The sequence below is a fragment of the Pristiophorus japonicus genome, chromosome 23, assembly GCF_044704955.1.
Source record: "Pristiophorus japonicus isolate sPriJap1 chromosome 23, sPriJap1.hap1, whole genome shotgun sequence".
Taxonomy (NCBI): domain Eukaryota; kingdom Metazoa; phylum Chordata; class Chondrichthyes; family Pristiophoridae; genus Pristiophorus; species Pristiophorus japonicus.
In genome coordinates this window covers 22437219-22461396 of record NC_091999.1, presented here as the reverse complement: position 1 = coordinate 22461396, position 24178 = coordinate 22437219, and the positions used below count along the sequence as shown (strand labels likewise).

Here is a 24178-nt window from a genome sequence, read left to right as displayed (position 1 = left end):
CGAGAATGCGGCCACTGAACCAAAGCCGATACAAAAGTTCACAACCGTATTATTTTCCCCAAGTCTTTTTTATAAGTTCCAGAACATACCAAATTAATAGTGATGATTTCCACAGACAGTTGCACATACACAGAGACATATAAAGAGATAGACAGACACAGAGACACACACACACATAACCAAAAATTTGCACGCACCAACAGGCATGCACAGATACCTCAGACATCTCGAGGGATAGATAGGCTGAATCACTGTCGCAACTTTGACTGATGTTTGCGATTTTTGAAACGGATGTATCGTGAATATTGCAGATTAATAAAAATGAGAAAAAAATGTCAAAGTTGAAAGGTGTGGGACGTTATTCCATCTATCTCAGGATCAGTTTGGCAGAGAACCGGTCAAATTGTGAAATGGAATGAAAAATGCTGAGAATCGTAGTCGGCAGGATTCGAACCTTCGCGGGATAACCCAATGGATTTCTAGTCCATCGCCTTAACCACTAGGCCACGACTACTGTGTCGCTGCTTTTTAAACTTTGCTCAGAAAAAACTCAGTCATGCATCTCTGTGCAGCAGACGGCCAAAGACTCCTGAAAAATTCTCCATTTGCTAAAAATCTGGACGAGACAATCTCATCCACCTATTTTTTTGACAGTTCCATATTGCTCTGGAACTTTTTAATATGCATCTCTTCCAAGAAACAGAAGTAAAATTCGACATCTTGAAACAACTGCCTCCCCGTCGGGGAATTGAACCCCGGTCTCCCGCGTGACAGGCGGGGATACTCACCACTATACTAACGAGGAACTGACGGGTATCAGTTCTGTCAGAGCAGGAATCGAGTCACTGTGAACAGAACTGGACACCAGGAGAAGTCGACAGACACATTGAGAGACAGAGACAAACCGACAAACAGGGAGAGACAGACAGCGAGATAGAGACAACGAGAGACAGAAAGTGTGAGACTGAGAAGGAGAGGCAGACTGAGTGCGAAAAAGAATCAAATATATACATATACAGAGATGTGTGTGTGTGATCTATTGAGAGAGAGAGGGAAAGAGTGAGAGAAAGACAATGATAAAGACAGTGACAAAGAGAGAGACAGATAGAGAGAGAGTGATAGAGATTAAAACAGAAAATGATGGAAATACTTCTCAGCTTACAGGCAGGGACTAACAGAGACAGGCAAAGACAGGGACAGACCGAAATGATGGGAAAGAGAGAGCCAGTCAGACAAAGAGGCTGTGAGAATCCCATTGGAACAGACGTGTATTTAGATGTACAGAAGGCATTCGATGAGGTGCCTCACAAGAGATTATTATACGAGCAAGGATTAAGGATTGGTTAATTGACAGAAAACAGAGAGTAGGAATAAACGGGTGATTTTCGGGTTGGCAGGCTGTAACTGGTGGGGTGCTGCAAGAATCGGTGCTTGGGCCCCAGCTATTCACAATCTATATCAATAATTTGGATGAGAGGACCAAATGTCATATATCGAAGTCTGCTGAGGCTACAAAGCTCGTTGGGGATGTAAGTGTGAGGAGGATGAAAAGAGGTTTCAAACGGATATGTACAGGCTCAGTGAGTGGGCAAGAACATGGAAAATAAAATATAATGTGAAGAAATGTTAAGTTAGACACTTATAGTAAAAATAGAAAGGCAGAGTATTTTTTTTAAATGGTGAGAGTTTGGGAAACATTCTGTTCAGAGGGACGTGGGTGTTCTTGTACACAAATCGCTAAAAGTTAATATGCAGGTGCAGCAAGCAATTAAGAAATCAATAGGTATATTGGCCTTTATTAAAAGAGGATTTGAATATTTACGTCTTACTGCAATTATACAGGGCCCTGGTGAGACCACACCTGGAGTATTGTGTGCAGTTTTGGTCTCCTTACCGAAGGAAAGATAAACTTGCTATAGAGGGAGTGCAATGAAGATTCACCACTCTGATTGCTGGGATGGGGGGATTGTCCTATGAGAGATTGAGTAGACCAGGCCTATATTCTCCAGCGTTTAGAAGAATGAGAGGTGAGAGACGAGACACACATCCCCTGAACAAATTTTTAAAAAGAGATGTGAGGTGCTTAAATTTAATCAAGGGCACCAGCTAAATTATTAGACACACTCCCGGTCCTTCAGGGCCTGTGTCCAGGGGAGAAGCTGATGGGTTTATCTGATCATCTTTGGGTAAAATGTTGTGTTCATTGAGCTGAGCACCTCGTGCCAGCATCAAACACTCTCCAGTCGGGCACAGCATGGGTTAGATACAGATTGAACCCATCGGTCGCTCCTCGAAACAGATACTGAGGGACAGGGAGTGTCTTGGACACTGACATTTCTCACTCAATAAGGTATAAATTAATCCTGTACCTCTCCCCATTAATCCTGGGCTCCACACGGCTCGAATCCTGCTCCTGTTGCCCTTCCTGTGACAGCACTGAGCTCAACCCAGCCCATAATGAGCAGGGCTCAGGAAGGGTGGTTGCTAGGCGCTGCAGTGATGTCACTAAGCAGGGCCATTCAGCCAAGCTGGTCCTCTCCTTGTCCCTTTAAAGGTGGAGAGCTGGGACATCCTGTCTCAACACACACACCCTGTTCATACTGAGAATCCCCAGGGAAGGCCCAAGGCCCAGAATGTGGAACACAACCAAGGGGGAAAGAGGAGGAGAGAAGGGGATGTAAATCAAGGAGTAGGGACTGAGGGCCACCAAGCTTCAGTTTTAGAGCCTGTAGACTTCAGGAGGGGGAAGAGTTAGTTAGAAATATAGAAACATAGAAAATAGGTGCAGGAATTGGCCATTCGGCCCTTCGAGCCTGCACCACCATTCAATAAGATCATGGCTGATCATTCACCTCAGTACCTCTTTCCTGCTTTCTCTCCATACCACTTGATCCCTTTAGAGGTAAGGGCCATATCTAACCCACTCTTGAATATATGTAACGAACTGGCATCAACAACTCTCTGCGGCAGAGAATTCCACAGGTTAACAACTTTGAGTGAAGAAGTTTCTCCTCATCTCGGTCCTAAATGGCTTACCTCTTATCCTTTGACTATGTCCCCTGGTTCTGGACTTTCTCAACATCGGGAACATTCTTCCTGCATCGAACCTGTCCAGTGCCATCAGAATCTTATATGTTTCTATGAGATCCCCTCTCATTCTTCTAAACTCCAGTGAATACAGGCCCAGTCGATCGAGTCTCTCATCATAGGTCAGTCCTGCCGACCCTGGAATCAGTCATGTGAAACTTTGCTGCACTCCCTCAATAGCAAGAATGTCCTTCTTCAGATTAAGAGACCAAAACTGAGCACAAAATTCCAGTTGAGGCCTCACGAAGGCCATGCACAACTGCAGTAAGACCTCCCTGCTTCTATACTCAAATCCGCTTGCAATGAAGGCCAACTTACCATTTGCCTTTTTCACCACCTGCTGTACCTGCAAGCCAACTTGCAATGACTGATGTACCATGACACCCTTGTCCCATTGCAACTCCCCTTTTCTTAATCTGTCGCCATTCAGATAATATTCTGTCTTCATGTTTTAGCCATCAAGTGGATAACCTCACATTTATCCACATTATACTTCATCTGCCATGCATTTGCCTGTCCAAGTCACCCTGCAGCCTCTTAGCATCCTCCTCACAGCTCACACCGCGATCCAGCTTAGTATCATCTGCAAACTTGGAGATATTACACTCCATTCCTTCATCTAAATCATTGGTGTATATTGTAAATAGCTGGGGTCCCAGCACTGAGCCATGCGGCACCTCACAAGTAACTGCCTGCCATTCTGAAAAGTACCCGTTTATCCAGACTTTATGCTTCCTGTCTGCTAACCAGTTCTCTATCCACATCCATACTTTAACCCTAATACCATGTGCTTTAATTTTGCACACCAATCTCTTGTGTGGGACCTTGTCAAAAAAGTTTTGAAAGTCCAAATACACCACATCCACTGGTTCACCCTTGTCCACTCGACTAGTTACATCCTCAAACAATTCTCGAAGATTTGTCAAGCATGATTTCCCTTTCATAAATCCATGCTGACTTGGACCGATCCCGTCACTGCTTTCCAAATGCGCTGCTATTTCATCTTTAATAATTGATTCCAACATTTTCCCCACGACCGATGTCAGGCTAACCAGTCTATAATTACCCGTTTTCCTCTCCCCCCTTTTTTAAAAAGTGGTGTTACATTAGCTACCCTCCAGTTCATTGGAACTGATACCGAGTCGATAGACTGTTGGAAAATGATGAGCAATGCATCCACTATTTCTCGGGCCACTTCCTTAAGTACCTTGGGATGCAGACTGTAGTTTCAGGATCCAGGGAGAGAACAAGGAGCAGATGGGGAGACTGGCGTGGACTCCAGCACAGTGAGGATGTCGGGGGAGGGAGATTGTGTCGGGTCGTGTATTAAGGGTGAAGGAGGGAGAAGAGAAGAAAAGTCAAAGGAGCAATTACTGCAGCAGTGTCCATCAATAGTGATAGAGAGAAGGTGGGGGTCAGAGTGGGCCTGGACTGGCAGGTAAACTGTTTGTTTGCTGTGAGCAGCTTTCCTTCTGTCACAAATAGCCTCCTGTAGCCCAGTGACACAAACAGCCCATTAAACGCCTCCAATGTCCTTTGGTCTGGTGAGGTCTCCCTTTGTGAAACATCAGCTGTTGTTAAAGCTTCTCATTCTGAATCGCTTACAGTGAGACAGTATCCACTGTCCGTTTTATTCCATGGGCTTCATCTTTGCTGGTATTGGTAACAGGCCCGGGATCACTAAACATAAAACCCAGTCTGTGAATCACTTTCAGCTACTGGACTTAGTATGTTCCCCACTGCACCTCTCTCACCTTCTATGTGTGAATAGAGCATCACGTCTGCAAAGCTGGTTTAAGTTTATATCCAGGCAGAAAATATATTTAAGAAAAGCCTGTAGGCCGATGAGACAGTGCTCAGGTGCCAGTGTGCTGCTGGTTTGCCCGGCATTTTGCCTGTAATGGAAGATAACTGAACATGTCTCCCAGTGTAACCTTTGCTGTAATGAAATGTGTCTTTTAATAAGCCTCATGTCCTTGCTCATGTCTGCTGCAATTGTGTAGAAAGGGGATGTGTGGATGATGGTGTTTGTATGGAGATGTGAAACAAGGAAACGGTATGTGTGTGTGGCAGTGACACAGCCTTGTGGTCACAGGCAGAACCATGCACCGATATCCTTGTGGTTATGGTTTGAGCAGGGTCAGTTCATGAATGCTCAAGCTCAGAGGTGCCAGAGATCGGGAGCAGAGGCAGTAAATCAAATCTAAATGTAAATTCCGATGTAGTTTATTTCATGTATTCCTATTTTAATAGCTTTTTCTGAATGTGGCCTATGCAAAGTGCCAGGATATTGGATCAGGCCCACCATAGAAAATGAGTTTGACACCTTGAGGTAGACAATGTCAACCAGATTCCCCCATCCACCAACCTAACAACTTCTTTACAAACTCAAGCTAGCTTGTAAGACGTGACCATGTTTACCGGAATCCATGTTCAGTATCTCTAATGGCCCCTTCCCTTTCCCCATGATGGAAAACAGCATCTCGCAGGATCCCTTCAAGCACCTTCCCAGTGATTGAGGTCACGTTGATGGGCCTTCAATTCCCGAGCTCTGACTTGTGCCCAATTTGAAAAATGGGAACTACGTGTGCTACCTTCCAATCTCAGGGAACAACCCATGATTCTACTGAGCTGTTGGAGATATGGGCAAGGGGCTAACAGAGCACCCGTCCCATCTCTTTAAACACACTTGGGTGGATATCATCCGCACCTTACACCATCAAGATTACCCCGCTCGGTGACTTTGCTGACAGTGAAGTGTGATGAGAAAGACCAAAGTGCCGTTTGCCCCTCTCAGTGTGATCCTGAAGGACTGTGCCCATGCTGAAGTTCTCCCCCCATACAATCCTCCCCACAGATTGTCCTCACTGAGCTCCAGCCAGGTGATGCTAAACACTCCCGCATGGTAAAGACAAAAATCCACAGCAATATGTTGAAAGCAACACTAATTTATTTGTCTATATCGCAAATATTAAACTCCAGTCAAGTTACAGGAGTTATTAGCATCAGCAGAAACAAACCTCAACTGTCAGAATGAACATGGTTCAGTCGGGATGTGATTAACAGCAGCAATAATAGCAGAATCCCACCCCTGCAGTCACTTGTGAACTCTCTGGTGTTTCATCACGGTGGATGGCTGAGTGAATCCCTCCCCACACTCGGAGCTGGTGAACGGCCTCTCTCCAGTGTGAACTCGCTGGTGTATCAGCAGGTCGGCTGACCAAGTGAATCCCTTCCCACAATCGGACCAGCTGAATGGCCTCTCCCCAGTGTGAACTCGCCAATGTGTTTCCAGCTTGAAACATTTCCCACAGTCCCCATATTTACACAGTTTCTCCCCAGTATGACTGCACTTGTGTCTCTCCAGGTTGGCTGATCGGCTGAAGCCTTGTCCACATGCAGAGCACGTGTACCATTTCTCCCCACTCTGAACAGTGCTTTTTGCTTCCATGGTCAAAGGCCGATGATATTCCATTCCCGATGAATTGAGTGACTCCGTCATATCTTAATGTGATGTTTGGTTTGAGCCTCTGGTCGACAAATCTTCTCCTTTTAATAACCTGTAAAGTGAGTTTCAAACAGAAAAAAGGGTGGGTGAGAGAGAACCCATAAAAACACAAAGGCAGGTTCTGAAATTGAGCTGAATGAACCTGGCTATTTGTGCGGCCGCCAACAGAAAAAGTGACCATGAAAGCTGCCGGATTGTCATAATAACCCAACTGATCACCAATGTCCTTCAGGGAAGGGAACCCACCACCCGGTCTGGGCCTACACAAGACTCTGGCCTCTATGGGAGGAGGGAGAGGTGGGCAGGGCGATGGGGAGGGAATTTAAACATCTGTAACTCGACCAGAACTTTGACAGAACCTCCCAAACCCACAACCTCTCCCACCTAGATGGACCAGGGCAGCAGGTGCATGGAAATCCATCACCTCCAAATTCCCCTCCAAGTCTCACACCATCCTGACTTGGGCATATATCACCATTCCTACATCGTCACTGGGTGAAAATCCTGGAACTCCTCACCTAACAGCATTGTGGGAGGGCCTTCACCACACGGACTGCAGCGGTTCGAGAAGGCCCACCATCACCTTGTCAAGGGGCAAATGGAAATTGGAAATATATTCTGGCCATACGAGCGACACCCACATCCTAAGAATGGATTCAAACAAATCTGTATATTGAAAGCCTCTGTAGAAATACTTGTTCCTAAAACAATACGCTTCTACCTTGTGCGGGCAGTGTCTGTTTCACAACCTAATCTCCCCTAGAATCCACCGCCGTTGATAGTCTCTCATCGGAAATTGTTGGTCCCGACTGGGCCCAGAGTTACTGGGGGTTAAACCCAGCAGCTTCTCCCCCCTCTCCAATCCAGCTCAAACTGATGCATCAAACCGATCCACACAGGAGGCCAGGGAGCGACTTCCGCATCCAGCACCCACCCTGATACAGAGCGGCTCTGGATTGGTCTCTCTGTGTTTCCAGTATCGATGGACTTACGATCAGCATATGAGGGAGAAGGGAATGGAGGCTTATGCTGAGAGAGTTAGAACCATAGAATCAGAGAATGGTTACAGCACGAAACAAGATCATTCGGCCCGTCGAGCCCGTGCCAGCTCTCTGTAAGAGCACCTCAGCTAGTCCCACTCCCCCACCCTTACCCCACAGCCCTGCCAATGTTTTTCTTTCAGGTACTTATTCAACTCCCTTTTGAAAGCCGTGATTGAGTCTGCCTCCACCACCCTTTCAGGCCGTGCAATCCAGATATTAAACACTCGCTACGCAAAAAGGTTTTTTCTTGTGTCGCCTTTGTTTCTTTTGCCAATCACCTCAAATTTGTGTCCTCTGGTTCTCGACCCTTCTGCCAATGGGAACAGTATCTCACGATCTACTCTGGCAAGACCACTCATGATTTTGAACATCTCTATCAAATCTCCGCTCAATCTTCCCTGCTCTAAGGGGAACATAAGAAATAAGAATGAGAGTCGGCCATTTGCCCCTCAAGTCTGCTCCGTCATTCAATAAAATCATGGCTGATCTAATCATGGACTCAGCTCCACTTCCCCGCCCGCTCCCCATAAAACTTTACTCCCATAATCGCTAAAAAATCTATCTATCTTCGCCTTAAATATATTCAATGATCCGGTCTCCACAGCTCTCTGGGGCAAAGAATGCCACAGAATTAGAACCCTGAGAGAAGAAATTCCCCCTCATCTCAGTTTTAAATGGACAATCCCTTATTCTGAAACTATGCCCCCTAGCTCTAGATTCCCCTATGAGTGGAAATATCCTCTCTGAATGCACCTTGTCAAGCCCCCTCAATATCTTATATGTTTCAATTATATCACCTCTCAGTCTTCTGAACTCGAATGAGTATAGGCGCAAGCTACTCAATCTTTCTTCATAAGTCAACCCCCTCATGTCAGGAATCAACCTAGTGAACCTTCTCTGAGCTGCCTCCAATGAAAGTATATCCTTCCTTAAATACAGAGACCAAAACTGTACGCAGTACTCCAGGTGTGGCCTCATCAAAACCCTGTACCGTTGTAGCAGGACTTCTCTGCTTTTATACTCCATCCCCCTTGCAACCTCAGCTGCTCCAGTTGTCCAGGTAACTGAAGTCCCTCATCCCTGGAATCATTCTCGTAAATCTTTTCTGCACCCTCTCCAAGGCCTTCACATTATTCCCAAAGTGTGTTGCACACAATTGGGCATAATACTCCAGTTGAGGCCGAACCAGTGTTTTGTACAGGTTCATCATAATATCCACGCGTTTGTACTCTATACTTCTATTTGTAAGCAGTGATACTGTCTAGTGTAATATAAACAGGGACAGGGTCTAGTGTAATATAAACAGAGGCAGGGTCGAATGTAATATAAACCGAGACAGGGTCATGTGTAATTATAAACAGTGACATGGTCTAAGGTAATATTTAAAATTACTCCTGGTGCCATGAGCTAGTGAGTACAGAAATAGGAGGATAGAGCAGATGAATGCGTGGCTGGAGAGATGGTACAGGAGGGAGGACTTTAGATTCCTGATGCATTGGGACCGCTTCTGGAGGGAGGTGGGACCAGTACAAGCCGGACGGGTTGCCCCTCAACAGAGCCGGGACCAATATCCTCGCCGGGGGTGGGGGGGTTTGCCAGTGCTGTTGGGGAGGGTTTAAACTAGCTTGGCAGGGGAATGGGAACCTGAGAATAGATTCAGTAGGTAGGGAAGTAAAGCTGGAATTAGAAAGCAAAAATGTAGAAAGTGAGTTTGAAGGACAGAAGAAAAAAGCAGCAAAAACAGGTAAAAAAAACAAATTTAAAAGTTCTTTGTCTAAATGCATATAACATTCGTAACAAAATAGATGAGTTGACGGCACAAATAGATACAGATGGGTATGATCTGATAGCCATTACAGAGACGTGGTTGCAAGGTGACCAGGACTGGGAACTAAATATTCAAGGATATTTGACAATTCGGAAGGACAGACAGAAAAAAAAGGAGGTGGATAGCTCTGTTAATAAAGGATGAGATCAGTGCGTTAGTGAGAAACGATATTTGCTCAGAGGATCAAGATATTGAATCAGTTTGGGTGGAGATGAGGAATAATAAAGGGAAAGTCACTGGTGGGCAGAGTCTATTGGCCCCCAAGCAGTAGCTACACTGTTGGACGGAGTATAAATCAAGAAATAATGGAGGCTTTTAATAAAGGAACGACAATATTTATGGGTGATTTTAAACTTCATATTGATTGGACAAAGCAAATTGGCCAGGGTAGCCTTGAGGAGGAGTCCATAGAGTATATCCGGGATAGTTTCCTTGAACAGTACGTTGTGGAACCAACCAGGGAGCAGGCTATCTTAGATATAGTACTGTGTAATGAGGCAGGATTAATAAATGATCTCGTACTAAAAGATCCTCTTGGAATAAGTGACCATAATATGGTTGAATTTCAAATTCAGCTGGAGGGTGAGAAAGTTGGTTCTCAAACTAGGGTCCTAAGCTTAAATAAAGGAGACTGCAGAGGTATGAGGGCAGAGTTGGCTAAAGTGGACTGGGAAAATAGATTAAAGAATGGGACGGTTGATGAGCAGTGGCAGACATTTCAGGAGATATTTCATTACCTGCAACAAAAATATATCCCAATGAGAAGGAGAGACTAAGAGAAGGGATAACCATCCGTGGCTAACTTAAGGAAATAAGGGAGGAATCAAATTGAAAACAAAGGCATACGGTGTGGCCAAGACTAGTGGGAGGCCAGAGGTTTATGACATTTTTAAAAGCCAGCAGAGAACGACTAAAAAAATGATTGAGAGGGAAGATAGATGATGAAAGTAAGCTAGCACAGAATACAGAATACAGTAAGAGTCCTTCATGGTAGAAGACACTAAAAACATCCCAGCAGTGGATAAGCGAGGGGCTATCGGTAGGGAGTTACGTAATACAATCACTAATGATGTAGTATTAGGTAAAATAATGGGACTAAAGGCAGAACAGTCCCCTGAACATGATGGCTTGCATCCTAGGGTCTTAAGAGAAGTGGCTGCAGAGATAGTGGAAGCATTGGTTGTGATCTACCAAAATTCCCTGGATTCTAGTGCGGTCCCAACAGATTGGAAAGCGCAAATGTAACTTGCCGATTTGAAAAAGGAGGCAGACAAAAAGCAGGAAACCATATACCAGGTAGCCTAACTTCTGTCGTTGGGAAAATGCTGGAGTCCATTATTAAGGAAGCAGTAGCAGGACATTTGGAAAAGCATCATTCATTCAAGCAGATTCAACATGGTTTTATGAAAGGGAAATCAAGTTTACAAATTCGCTGGAGTTCTTTGAGGATGTAACGAGCAGGGTGGATAAGGGGTAAGCAGTGGATGTGATGTATTTGGATTTCCAGAAGGCATTCGATAAGGTGCCACCTAAGAGGTTACTGCACAATATAAAAGCTCACTGGGTTGGGGGTAATATATTAACGTGGATAGGGGATTGGCTAACTAACAGAAAACAGAGGGTCGGGATAAATGGGTCATTTTCCAGTTGGCAAACATGACTGGTGGGGTGCCGCAGGGATTGGCGCTGGGTCCTCAACTATTTACAATCCATATTAATGATTTGGATGAAGGGACCGAGTTTGCAGTTGTTACAAAAATTGTGTGGAAGACACAAAAAACCTGCAAAGGGATACAGACAGGTTTAGTCAGAGGGAAAATATTTGGCAGATGAAGTATAATGTGGGAAAATGTGAGGTTATCCACTTTAGCAGAAATAATAGAAACGCAAATTATAATTTAAATGGAGAAAAATTGCAAAGAGCTGCATTACAGAGAGACTTGGGGGTCTTGTGCATGAAACACAAAAAGTTAGTATGCAGGTACGGCAAGTAATCAGGAAGGCAAATGGAATGTTGGCCTTTATTGCAAGGGGGATAGAGTATAAAAGCAGAGAAGTCCTGCTACAACTGTACAGAGTAATGGTGAGGCCTCACCTGGAGTACTGCGTACAGTTTTGGTCTCCGTATGTAAGGAAGGATATACTTACATTGGAGGCTGTTCAGAAAAAGTTCACTAGGTTGGTTCCAGAGATGAGGGGGTTGATTTCTGAGCATAGGTTGAGTAGGTTTAGCCTCTACACATTGGAGTTCAGAAGAACGAGAGGTGATCTTATTGAAACTTAATGATAATGAGGTGGCTCGCCAAGCTGGATGCAGAGGGGATATTTCCATTCATAGGGGAAACTAAAATTAGCGGAAATAGTCTCAGAATAAAGAGCCGCCCATTTAAAGCTGAGATTTCTTCTCTGAGGGTTGTAAATCCATGGAATTAGCTGCCCCAAAGAGCTGTGCAAGCTGGGTCTTTGAATATATTTAAGGTGGAGAGAGACACATTTTCAGCGATAAGGGAGTAAAGGGTTATGGGGAGCGGGCACGGATGTGGAGTCGAGTCCATGATCAGATCAGCCATGATCTTATTGAATGGGGAGCAGGCTCGAGGGGCCAAATGGCCTACTCCTGCTCCTATTTCTTATATTCTTATGTTATAGACTGCTTCATCTCCACTCCCAATTTTCCCCACCAATTCTAGCTGCGTACAGTTCGACACTCACTGGCTCCCCTCCCCCCTTGATGGTGCTGACTCTGGCTGAGTCAAGTTCTACAATCACTGGTTTCATCTCCCTCTCCTCCAATAATGGTGCTAACTGTGGCTGGGTCTAGTTCTACATTCACTGGTTCCCCTCCCCTGAAGGCACTGACTCTGGCTGGGCTCAGTTCTGCACTCACTGGTTCCTCTCCCCTGAAGGTGCTGACTGTGGCTGGGTTCAGTTCTACACTCACTGGTTCCCCTGCCCTGAAGGTCCTGACTCTGGATGGGTTCAGTTCTACACTCACTGGTGCCCCTGCCCTGAAGGTCCTGACTCTGGTTGGGTTCAGTTCTGCACTCACTGGTGCCCCTGCCCTGAAGGTGCTGACTCTGGCTGGGTTCAGTTCCAGACACGAACATTCCAGCACCAAGATGGCCGCGCATGCACTCTGCTACTAACTCGATCCTAAATGGCTTACACCTTCTCCTTAAACTCTGACCCCTGGTTCTGGGAACATTCTTCCTGCATCTAACCTGTCGAAAACCATCAGAGCCCCTCTCATTCTTCTGAACTCCAGTGAATGCAAGCCCAGTTGATCCTGTCTTTCTTGATATGTCAGTCCCACCATCCTGGGAATCAGTCTGGTGAACCTTCGCTGCACTCCCTCTATAGCAAGAATGTCGTTCCTCAAGTTAGGAGACCAAAACTGTACACAATACTCCAGGTGTGGCCTCAACAAAGCTCTGTACAACTGTACTAACACCTCCCTGCCCCTGTACTCAAATCCCCACGCTATGAAGGCCAACATGCCGTTTGATTTCTTAACCGCCTCCTGTATCTGCATGCCAACCGTCAATGACTGATGTACCATGACACCCAGGTCTCGTTGCACCTCACCGTTTCCTAATCTGTCACCATTCAGATAATAGTCTGTCTCTCTGTTTTTACCACCAAAGTGGATAACCTCACATTAATCCACATTATACTTCATCTGCCATGCATTTGCCCACTCACCTAACCTATCCAAGTCAATCTGCAGCCTGATAGCATCCTCCTTGCAGCTCAGGTCCCACTTCCCCCAGAACTGGTTCCAATGTCCCAGGAATTTGAATCCCTCCCTCTTGCACCACTGCTCAAGCCACGTATTTATTCTAACTACCCTGCTCCCTCTGCTCTGATTAGCACGTGGCACTGGTAGCAATCCAGAGATTACTACTTTTGAGGTTCTACTTTTTAATTTAACTCCTAGCTCCCTAAATTCAGCTTGTAGGACCTCTTCCCGCTTCTTACCTATATCGTTGGTACCTACATGTACCACGACAACTGGCTGTTCACCCTCCCTCTCCAGAATGCTCTGCAGCTGCTCCGAGACATCCTTGACCCTTGCACCAGGGAGGCAACATACCATCCTGGAGTCTCGGTTGCGTCCGCAGAAACTCCTATCTATTCCATTTACAGTAGAGTCCCCTATCACTATAGCTCTCCCACTCTTTTTCCCAGTGCCGTCATGCGGTCGGTCAGGAGCTGCAGTTGGACACACTTCCCACACACATAGTAGTCAGGGACAGTGGAAGCGTCCCTGACTTCCCACGTAACACAGGAGGGGCATGACACGTGTCCGAGCTCTGCTGCCATGACTTAACCCTTAAATTAATTTACTTACTAAAATTTACTTAAACACCAAACAGCTACTTATTGGTTGGCTGCCAATTAAACCAATCTAAAAGTCAGTCTAAAAGAGAGTTATACTTACCAGTCGAACAGCCAACCACTTACCAGCTTGGCTGCGACGTCACCTCTCGATTTCAAACCCTCTATCTTTGTCTGCAACTGGTTGGGCTGGTCTCTGGGCCTCTGTCTCCTACTCTCGCACTCCTTATCAGCTGCTCTAGTGTCAGCACAGATAGCAAAAACAAGACAAAGCAGCATCTGCCACCCCCGCTTGCCCGAACTCACCCACTTCCGGGCTTGCAGTGGACACCGGTTGTTTATGAAGCCTCCCCGGCTCCCTGCTGGTCCATTACTCCGCTCCGTCCCGCTAAAAAGGTCACTTCTGAGGAGCCTGTCCAAAACATGTCTCCTCCGCCATTACACACACCGCGCATGCTCCAAACACAGCAAGGCCCGCGCCTGCGCACTGAGCTCCTGTAGTCTGGGTGCAGCACATTCTCCCCCGCGGAGCATGCTGGGTACATATGACCATGAGAAATAGGAACAGGAGTGGGCCACTCAGAACCCCGAGCCTGCTCCCCATTCAATAAGGTCATGCCTGATCTGATCATAGACTCAGCTCTACTTTTTAGGAAGCTCAGGTTTGAAGACTAGAAGTATCATCTGTTAGTTGGGAAGGGACTGTCGTTTCTCTCCGTTCTGTTCATTGTGGAAATATATCCTGCAGTATTCTGACTATTATGGGCTTCTGAACTCGCACAGATGTTCTGACCACTGGGCAGAATAATGCAAAGCTCCAATCTATGGGTGTGGAATTGCTGCTGGCATGTATCAATCAGTCACATGCTGATTGCCGATTTAGGTCTAAGAGCAAAGCAATTTGAGAGTTGTTCAACCATGATTGGACAGCAATTTCAGTCCAATTGTATGGGTCGACATTTAACAGACAGAACCTTCTCCAGGCCAAAGCCTGGACCCATGTAAACCATAAAGCCACACCAGACTTCTAAGCTGCTATTCTGAAGCGTGAGACAGAACAATCAATGAGTTGCTCAAGCAAAATGTTGACATTTCTTTGAGCGCAGAAGGGTGCTCAAGAATAGACCTGGTGTCTCGCTGTACAGATTACAGAATCAGACATCAGTACCTCACTACTTCTTACAGTTGTCTTATTTGTTTCCACTGATGGTGTAGTTGGTATAGCTAGTGTGCAGCTGAGCCCAAGAGGCGAGATAGTCCCAGGTTCAATCATTGCTTTCTGCAGAGCTAGCTGGTCTGAGACAGCAGTTTGGAGATACAGTTGGTTTCGGTGCCCCTGGACTCAGGAAACTAGAATTTCGTCCAGATCCACTGATCCCTACTTGCAAGAAAAATTGTCAAATTTGGACTCGGTTGTGATACCCCTGGTCAAGTTCCTTTCGGACATTTACTGAAGGATTGCCACTTGGGAAAGTAGCATAATGCATCCATGTGCTGTCAAACTGTCCCCAGCATGAGTTAGCACCTTGAGGGGACAGGGTAGGACAGTGAAGAAATTGCCTTGTACATTTAAGGAAAATAGGATCCAATGTCAGGATTGAGTCAGATGGCATTTTCTTTTCAGACTTGTTAGCCAAATGTTGGAACAAATTCTCCACCAAGCGCAGCTCTCCACCAGCTGGAGTGGCGGCTGTCCTGCAGGAGTTGCTGCTCAGGAATCCGGACTTCCACGATCAAGGTTTTAGGTGGCAGTCGGACGAGAGGGCTGTGGCTGGCGAGGTGACCATGGTCAGGGACCTGCTGGATGGTGGAGGAGCAGGCTGGATGGCGCCAGACATGCTGGCATGGCGCCTAAATTCGGCCGACGTTCACTGCGTGGCCGATGCCATCAAGTCGCTAAAAGCAGCTCTGGGCCCTGACTCTGTTAGGTGTGTCGAGGAGGCTCAAGCACGTGGGGAGATCCCGTCCAAACTAACCCCCATCTGGACGGAATTCCTCATCGGCGCCAAATCCCGGAACCTCCCTCGGGAGCCGGTGCCTCACAACTTGAGCCGCCTCGAGGAAATCCCCTCCTTGCCTTTCAATTCCGCGCGGTGGGGTTTCCTGTACGGGCTGCTCCTGCACACTCTCAACCTTGCCATCCTCGTCTGCCATCCGGACACGCCATGGCGTACCATCTTTCCATCCGGAGGAGGCGGGGGTCCCCGATGGAGTGCACTCTACGCAGGAGTCCTCCCGCTATATATCGGGAACTTGGCCTGGAGGGTGGTGCACGGAGCAGGCCCGTGCAATAAATTTTTAAGTCGGTTCATGGGCTCCCAGGCCGCCTGCAATTCCTGCGGTCTGGAAGAGTCTGTGTTCCACGTTTTAAGTGAATATACGAGGTTGCAGCCCCTGTTCCATTATTTAAATGAGCTGCTCCTCAATTTCTGGCTGCACTTCTGTCCCACACTCCTGATCTTTGGGCACCCTGTGCAGAGGGGAGCGGGTAGGTCCGAAGGCCTACTTGTAGGACTGCTCCTGGGCACTGCCAAGGGTGCCATCAGCCGGTCCAGGCAGCGGGCGGTCGAGGGGGTCGTTCAGCCTGCCTGCCTGCCTCTCTTCCGTGCTTACATCCGGGCCACGGTGTCCCTGGAGATGGAGCACATGGTGTCCACTGGTACGCTCACGGCCTTCCGCGAGAGGTGGGCACCGGAGGGACTGGAGTGCATCGTCACCCCCGGCAACCAAATTTTAATTTGATTTTATATGTTTTAAAGTTTAATTTGTTTTAATTGCTGGGTTTTAGTGTCCCCCTCCCCTTTTATAGGGGGCACTTGTAAATTATCGTTTTACTACCCAAAAAAAACCAACAAAAAAACCCCACAAAAATCACAAAAAAAAAGGGCACGTGAAAAGTGTTTGGAGTGTCCCCCAGATTGGGGGGCACTTGGATTAATTTATTATGTTTTCCTCAAAAGAGTTGTTAGCCAAATGTTCCCACGTGGATATGTCGACTAGTTCAAAGAGTCAATAACGAAAAGGAAATCTAACAAAAAAAAATCGAGCTCTGATTATGACGATACTAGTCTACTGATGTACAACCAACCACTCAATGGCACCTCGATGCAGATAGACAGCTGAGCAGTGTCCTGGAAAGGAATTGTCCAACTTAACCCTGTGTTGAAAAAAAAAGTCTTATTCTTGTCTCCAGTGGCCAAAGGTTCATCAACACTCTTTGACCATTTGATGCTGCAGACCTCATCGAAATAATGTATTAATTTTTTCAGATAGGTTTCATCCCTCAGCAAGAGGACCTAATTGCCCTGAAATGTGAAGGGATGCAAGGCTGAAGAAGTAACATGCAAAATAAGCAAGCTCATACCATCCCAGCAGAATGTTTGTGATCTGTGTTTGTGTCGAGTTACAGGTACCGAAGTGTTGGTACAGGTGCCAAGCTGCTTGTGTTTAAAAGATCATTTCAGTGTCTCATTGCATTTTATTGCAAGGATAGTGTTACTGATCTGTAGGGAAAGCCAAGGACTTTAACATGCTACCATTAGGTCATCAACTTAAATATCATTAAATTTTACAGCACAGAAGGAGGCTATTCAGCCAATCACGTGCCGGCTCTTTGAAAGAGCTGTCCAAATTAGTCCCACGACCCTGCCCTTTCCCCCCATAGCCTTGCAATGTTTTCCATTTCAAGTATATATCCAATTCCCTTTTGAAAGTTACTATTGAATCTGCACCAGACTGATTCCCGGGATGGCTGGACCGACATGTGAGGAGAGACTGGATCAACTGGGAATTTATACATTGGAGTTTAGAAAGATGAGAGGGGATCTCATAGAAACATATAAGATTTTGACGGGACTGGACAAGTTAGATGCGGGAAGAATGTTCCCGATGTTGGGGGAGTCCAGAAGCAGGGGACACAGTCTTAGGAAAAGGGGTAGATCATTTAGGACTGAGATGAGGAGAAACTTCTTCACTCAGAGAGTTGTTAACCTGTGGAATTCCCTGCCGCAGAGAAATGTTGATGCCAGTTCATTGGATATATTCAAGAGGGAGTTAGATGTGTCCCTTATGGTAAGGGGATCAAGGGGTATGGAGCGAAAGCAGGAAAGGGGTACTGAGGGAATGATCAGCCATGATCTTATTGAATGGTGGTGCAGGCTCGAAGGGCCGAATGGCCGACTCCTGCACCTATTTTCTATGTTTCTATGTTTCTATGATTCCCTGCCCACTCCCCGGAACCCTTTACTCCCTTATTGCTCAAAAATCTGGCTATCTCTACCTTAAATATATTCAATGACCCAGCCTCCACTGCTCTCTGAGGCAGAGAATTCCACAGATTTCCAACACTCTGAGAGAAGAAATTCCTCCTCATCTCAGTTTTAAATGAGCTGAGCAAAAAGGCTGCATTTGTGACTCGAACAGGATTTACTGTGATTGCTTTGGGCACTGAACCATGTTCATTCAGGCACCTCATGTTTGTTTCTGATGATCTTAATAACGCCTATACCTGAGCTGGAGATTAATATTGTGTATAAATGTTGAATACATTAGCTTTGTTTCAAACACATTGTGTCGAATATTTGATTCCTCCATGATCAGAGGAGACTAATTGATGTTCTGTTACTGACTCTTCCATTTTAGTGCTTTTTATTAATCTAACTTATATCACTTCTCACCTAGTTCGCCTTCTATCAAACCCCAAACTTGTTCCATTTGAGTACATGGGTTGTGGTTGTTGTAGACTTAACTGCAGTGTCTCACCTTAAACTCAGCTGAAATCCTTTGAACCACCCCTTTATTGAACCATCTTGCATAAGGTTTGAAATCTGTTACTTTCTGTAACCCATTTTTGGAACCGATTGAATTTTAAAAACTCATCCATGCATTTTGCACGTGATAGCCTGTGAAATATTCTGATATTTGTAATTGTCATTGCCACACACTCCGTTCCCGAGTGACAAACTCCATCCCTCTCCCCAACTTCTGTCTGAGCCTGACTTTTCGCAACCTTGGTTTCATACTTAACCCTGAAATAGGTTATTTGATCAGATATCAACAGCATAATTAAGACTGCCTATTTCCACCTCTGTAACATCATCCGTCCCCGCTCTTGCCTCAGCTCATCCACTGCTGAAGCCCTCATCCATGCCTGTGTGACTTCTGGACTTGACTATTCCAATGCACTTCTCCCACATTCTACTCTACATAAACTAGTGTTAATCCAAAATTCGGCTGCCCATGCCCTAACTCGCACCAAGTCCAGCTCACCCATTACCCCAGTGCTCACTGACCTACATTGGCTTCTAGTTGATCAACGCCTTGATTTCAAAATTCTTATACTTATTTTCAAATCCCTCCGTGACCTTGCCCCTCACTAGCTCTGTAAATTCCTCCAGCCCCACAACCACCGCTGACACCCGCCCACCCATGAGATATCTGTCTTCCTGAGCATCCCTGATTATAATTGGTGGCTGTGCCTTCTGTTGCCCAGGCCCCAAGTTCTGGAAAACCCAGCCTAAACCTTGCTGTCTAACCTGTGCAGTACCTGCCCTGGCAGTTCTTGATGGGATAGTGTAGAGCAAGCTTTTCTCTCTTATCTAACCTGTGCTGTATCTTCCCTCCGAGTGTTTGATGGGACAGTGCAGAGTGAGCTTTACTCAGGATCTAACCCGTGTTGTTCCTGCCCTGGGAATGTTTAATGAGACTAGCGGGAGTTTTACTCTGTATCTAACCCGTGCTGTACCTGCAATGAGAGTGTTTGATGGAGCAATCTATGGGGAGCTTTACTCTCTGACTGACCCGTGCTGTGCCTGTTGTGTGAGTGTTTGATGGGACAGCGTAGAGGGAGATTAACTCTGTATCTAACCTATGCTGTACCTACCCTGTGAGTGTTTGGGACAGGCTAGAAGGAGACTTAACCTTTAATAACCCATGCTGTGCCTACCTGGGAATGTCTGGTGAGACTGTGTAGAGGGAGCTTTACTCTGCATCGAACCTGACTTGTCCTCCTCATCATCATCATTATCATCATAGGCAGTCCCTCGGAATCGAGGAAGACTTGCTTCCACTCCTGAAGTGAGTTATTTGATGTCTGAATAGTCCAATATGAGAGCCACAGACTCTGTCACAGGTGGGACAGATAATCATTGAGGGAAGGGGTGGGTGTGATTGGTTCGCCACATGCTCTTTCCGCTGCCTGCGCTTGATTTCTGCATGCTCTCGGCATTGAGACTCGAAGTGCTCAGCAACTTCCCGGATGCACTTTCTCGAATTAAGGTGGTCTTTGGCCAGGGAATCCCAGTTGTCAGTGGGGATGTCGCACTTTATCAGGGAGGCTTTGAGGGTGTCCTTTTAACGTTTCCGCTGCCCACCTTTGGCTCTTTTGCCATGAAGGAGCTCCACAGAGAGCACTTGGTTTGGGAGTCTTGTGTCTGGCATGCGAACTATGTGGCCTGCCCAGTGGAGTTAATCGAGTGTGGTCAGTGCTTCAATGCTGGGGACGTTAGCCTGGACAAGGACGCTGATGTTGGTGTGCCAGTCCTCCCTGGGGATTTGTAGGTTCTTGCAGTGACATTGTTGGTGATATATCTCCAGTGACTTGAGCGTCTACTGTACATGGTCCATGCCTCTGAGCCATACAGGAGGGCGGGTATTACTACAATCCTGTAAACCATGAGCTTGGTGGTACCTGCCCTGCGAATGGTTGATGGGACAGTGTAGAGGGAGCTTTACTCTGTATCTAATCCATGCTGTACCTGCCCTTGCAATGTCTGGCAGAATAGTGTAGAGGGAGATTTTCTCTATATCTATCCAATGCTATATCTGCCCTGGAATGACTGGACAAGTTAGATGGAGCTGTAGTCTGTTTCCAACTTGTGCTGTACTTGCCCTGGGAATGACTGATGGAACAGTATAGAGGGAGCTGTATTATCTTTGTTTAACCCATGTTGTACTTGCTCTGGGAATGTTTCATGGGACAGTGTGGAGGGAGCTTTACTCTATATCTAACCCATGCTGTACCTTCCCTGCAATGTCTGATGGGACAGCGTATTGAGTTCCTTACTGTGTACCTACTCATGTCCGTCATACACCGTAGAGGACGAAAACCACACTGTGACTCCGGGAGGAGCTCCTCAGCCACAGGGAGAAGACGGTTTGGGAGGATTCTAGTGATGGCTTTCCCAGTGGCTGATAACAGGGCGATCCATCTGTAATTGCTGCAATCGGACTTGTCCCCTTTGTTAAGGATGATCACGATTACTGCATCTCTGAGATCTCCAGGCATGCTCTCCTCCTTCCAGATGAGAGAGATGAGGTCATGCATTTTTGCCAATATTGCCTCTCTGCTATACTTTAGTGCCTCAGTGGGGATTTCATCCGCTCCCATTGCCTTGTTGTTCTTGAGCTGGTGGATGGCCTTTTCTATCTCGTGCAGGGCTGGGGTTTTGCGGAGATGTTGGCGGGCAGCATGCTGTGGGTTGGAGTCGAGGACACTCGAGTCAAAGGCAGAGTCTCAGTTAAAGAGATCGTCGAAGTGCTCCTTCCAGCGCGTCCTGACTGCCTCAGTGTCCTTGATGAGTGTTTCCCCATTCTTGGCCAGCAGTGGGGTGGGGCCTTGGGTGCTTGGGCCATAGGTGGCCTTGACTGCGTTGAAGACTCGTCACACATCAAGGCTGTCGGCCAGCTGCTGAACCTCCTTTGATTTCTCGACCCACCATCTATGCTTTCAGTCACAGGTTTTTTCTTGGACCTCGGCCTTAAGCCCTCTGTAATGCTGCTTTGATGCTCCCGAGTTGGGTTGTTGTTTTAGGTTCAGAAATGCCCTGTGCTTGCTAACAATTAGCTCTTGCATCTCCTCGTCATTCTCATTAAACCAGTCCTGGTGTTTCCTCGATCAGACCAACATCACCAGCATCAAAGCACTGACCACACTCGACCAGTTCCATTGGGTGGGCCACATTGTTCACAACTATTTTAAGTAAAACAATAATCAAGTGTCGCCTGATTAAAGTGAGGAGGGGCGTCACACTCCAGAAACTTTCATTAAAGTGCCCCTTTATTATTTTTGAGGGCACCAAAAACAAAACTTAACAATTCAACATTAAGGGAAGCTTTGTCAAATCAAGTCAAATTTATTAAAATTAAAATTCAGTTCCCTCTTGAAATGATGCACTCCAGTCTCTGCGGTGCCCATCTCTCGTGGATACCGCATGCTCCATCTCCAGGGACACACATAGAAACATAGAAACATAGAAAATAGGTGCAGAAGTAGCCCATTCGGCCCTTCTAGCCTGCACCGCCATTCAATGAGTTCATGGCTGAACATGCAAATTCAGTACCCCATTCCTGCTTTCGCGCCATACCCTTTGATCCTCCTAGTAGTAAGGACTTCATCTAACTCCTTTTTGAATATATTTACTGAATTGGCCTCAACAACTTTCTGTGGTAGAGAATTCCACAGGTTCAACACTCTCTGGGTGAAGAAGTTTCTCCTCATCTCGGTCTTAAATGGCTTACCCCTTATCCTTCGACTGTGACCCCTGGTTCTGGACTTCCCCAACATTAGAACATTCTTCCTGCAACTAACCTGTCTAAACCCATCAGAATTTTAAACGTTTCTATGAGATCCCCTCTCATTCTTCTGAACTCCAGTGAATACAAGCCCAGTTGATCCAGTCTTTCTTGATATGTCAGTCCCGCCATCCTGGGAATCAGTCTGGTGAACCTTCGCTGCACTCCCTCAATAGCAAGAATGTCCTTCCTCAAGTTAGGAGGCCAAAACTGTACACAATACTCCAGGTTTGGCCTCACCAAGGCCCTGTACAACTGTAGCAACACCTCCCTGCCCCTGTACTCAAATCCCCTCACTATGAAGGCAAACATGACATTTGCTTTCTGAACCGCCTGCTGTACCTGCATGCCAACCGTCAATGACTGATGTACCATGACACCCAGGTCTCGTTACACCTCCCCTTTTCCTAATCTGGCTTGCCACATTGTTCACATGGTTCACACAAGACTCCCAAAGCAAGCGCTCTGCTCAGAACTTCTACATGGCAAGCGAGCTCAAGGTGGGCAGACAAACCATTTCAAGTGCACCGTCAAAGCTTCCTTGATAAAATGCAACATCCCCACTGATACCTGGGAGTCCCTGGCCAAAGTCCACACTAAGTAGAGGAAATGCATCCGGGGAGGGCGCTGAGCACCTCAAGTCTCATCGCTGAGTGCATGCAGAAACCAAGCAGAGGAGCATGCGGCAAACCAGTCCCACCTACCCTTTCTTTCAACGACTGGCTGTCCTACCTGTGACCGAGACTGTAATTCCCGTATTCGACTGTTTAGTCACCTAAGAACTCACCTTTCGAGTGTAAGCAACTCTTCCTCGATTTCGAGGGACTGCCTATAATGATGATGATGTGTACCTAACCTGTGTTGTACCTGTCCTGTGCAATTTTGGATTGGCTGTTTAGAAAGACATTTACCCTGCATCTAAATTATGCTGTACTTGCCCTGTGAGTGTTTGATGGGACAGTGTAGAGGGAGATTCACTCTGTATCTAACCCATGCTGTGCTTGCACTGGGAGTGTTTGATGGGACAGTGCAGAGGGAGCTTCACTCTGTATCTAACCCCTGCTGTACCTGCCCTGGAGTGTTGGATTGGTGAATGTAGAGGGAGCTTTACTCCGGATCTAACCCGTGCTGTACCTGCCCTGGGAGTGTTTGATAGGTCACTGTAGAGGGAGCTTTACTCTCTATGTAACATGTGCTGTACCTGCCACCAGTACGCTTGCGGCCTTCTGTAAGAGATCAGCACCAGACGGACTGGAGTGCATCATCGCCTCCAGCAACCAACTGTTATTTGATTTAAGTTTACCGTCCAAAGTTTAATTGGTTTATTTTGTGCCTCCTCCCCCCTTTAATCAGGGGGCATTTTATTTTATCTAACCCGTGCTGTAAATGCCCTGGGAATACCTGGTGGGACAGTGTAGCTGGATCCTTGCTGTGTATTTAATATGTGCTGTACCTGCCCTGGGAGTGTTTGATGAGTCAGCGTACAGCAAGCTTTAAATTGTAACTAACCCGTGCTGTACCTGCCCTGGGATTGTTTAGGACAGTACAGAGGGAGCTTTACTCTGTATATATCCCGTGCAGTATCTGGCCCACTCCTGCACCGATTTAACATGGTCTTATGTACCCAGCATGCCCCGCGGAGAAGAAAGTGCCGAACCCAGACTTCAGTAGCTCAGTGCGCAGGCGCGGGCCCTGGCTGTGTTTGGAGCATGCGCGAGGCTTGTAATGGCGGAGAAGACATGTTTTGAGCAGGCTCCTCAGAAGTGTCCTCTTCAGCGGGACAGAGCGGAGTAAGGGACCAGC

At 46.6% G+C, this 24178-nt stretch overlaps 1 long non-coding RNA gene and 2 other non-coding genes across 3 annotated transcripts; all 3 read right to left on the bottom strand.

Moving 5' to 3' along the window:
• Window positions 1-433: 433 nt before the first annotated feature.
• On the bottom strand, window positions 434-514 carry trnas-aga (transfer RNA serine (anticodon AGA)). The gene has a single exon. It is a non-coding gene; the product is annotated as a tRNA-Ser (tRNA).
• Window positions 515-733: 219 nt separating this feature from the next.
• trnad-guc (transfer RNA aspartic acid (anticodon GUC)) lies at window positions 734-805 on the bottom strand. Its single transcript has one exon. It is a non-coding gene; the product is annotated as a tRNA-Asp (tRNA).
• A 5212-nt stretch (window positions 806-6017) lies between these two features.
• On the bottom strand, window positions 6018-14234 carry LOC139235320 (uncharacterized). The gene is made up of 2 exons (XR_011588455.1): window positions 14111-14234; window positions 6018-6647 (listed from the first exon to the last, which is right to left on the bottom strand). It is a non-coding gene; the product is annotated as an uncharacterized lncRNA (long non-coding RNA).
• Between the last annotated feature and the right edge of the window lie 9944 nt (window positions 14235-24178).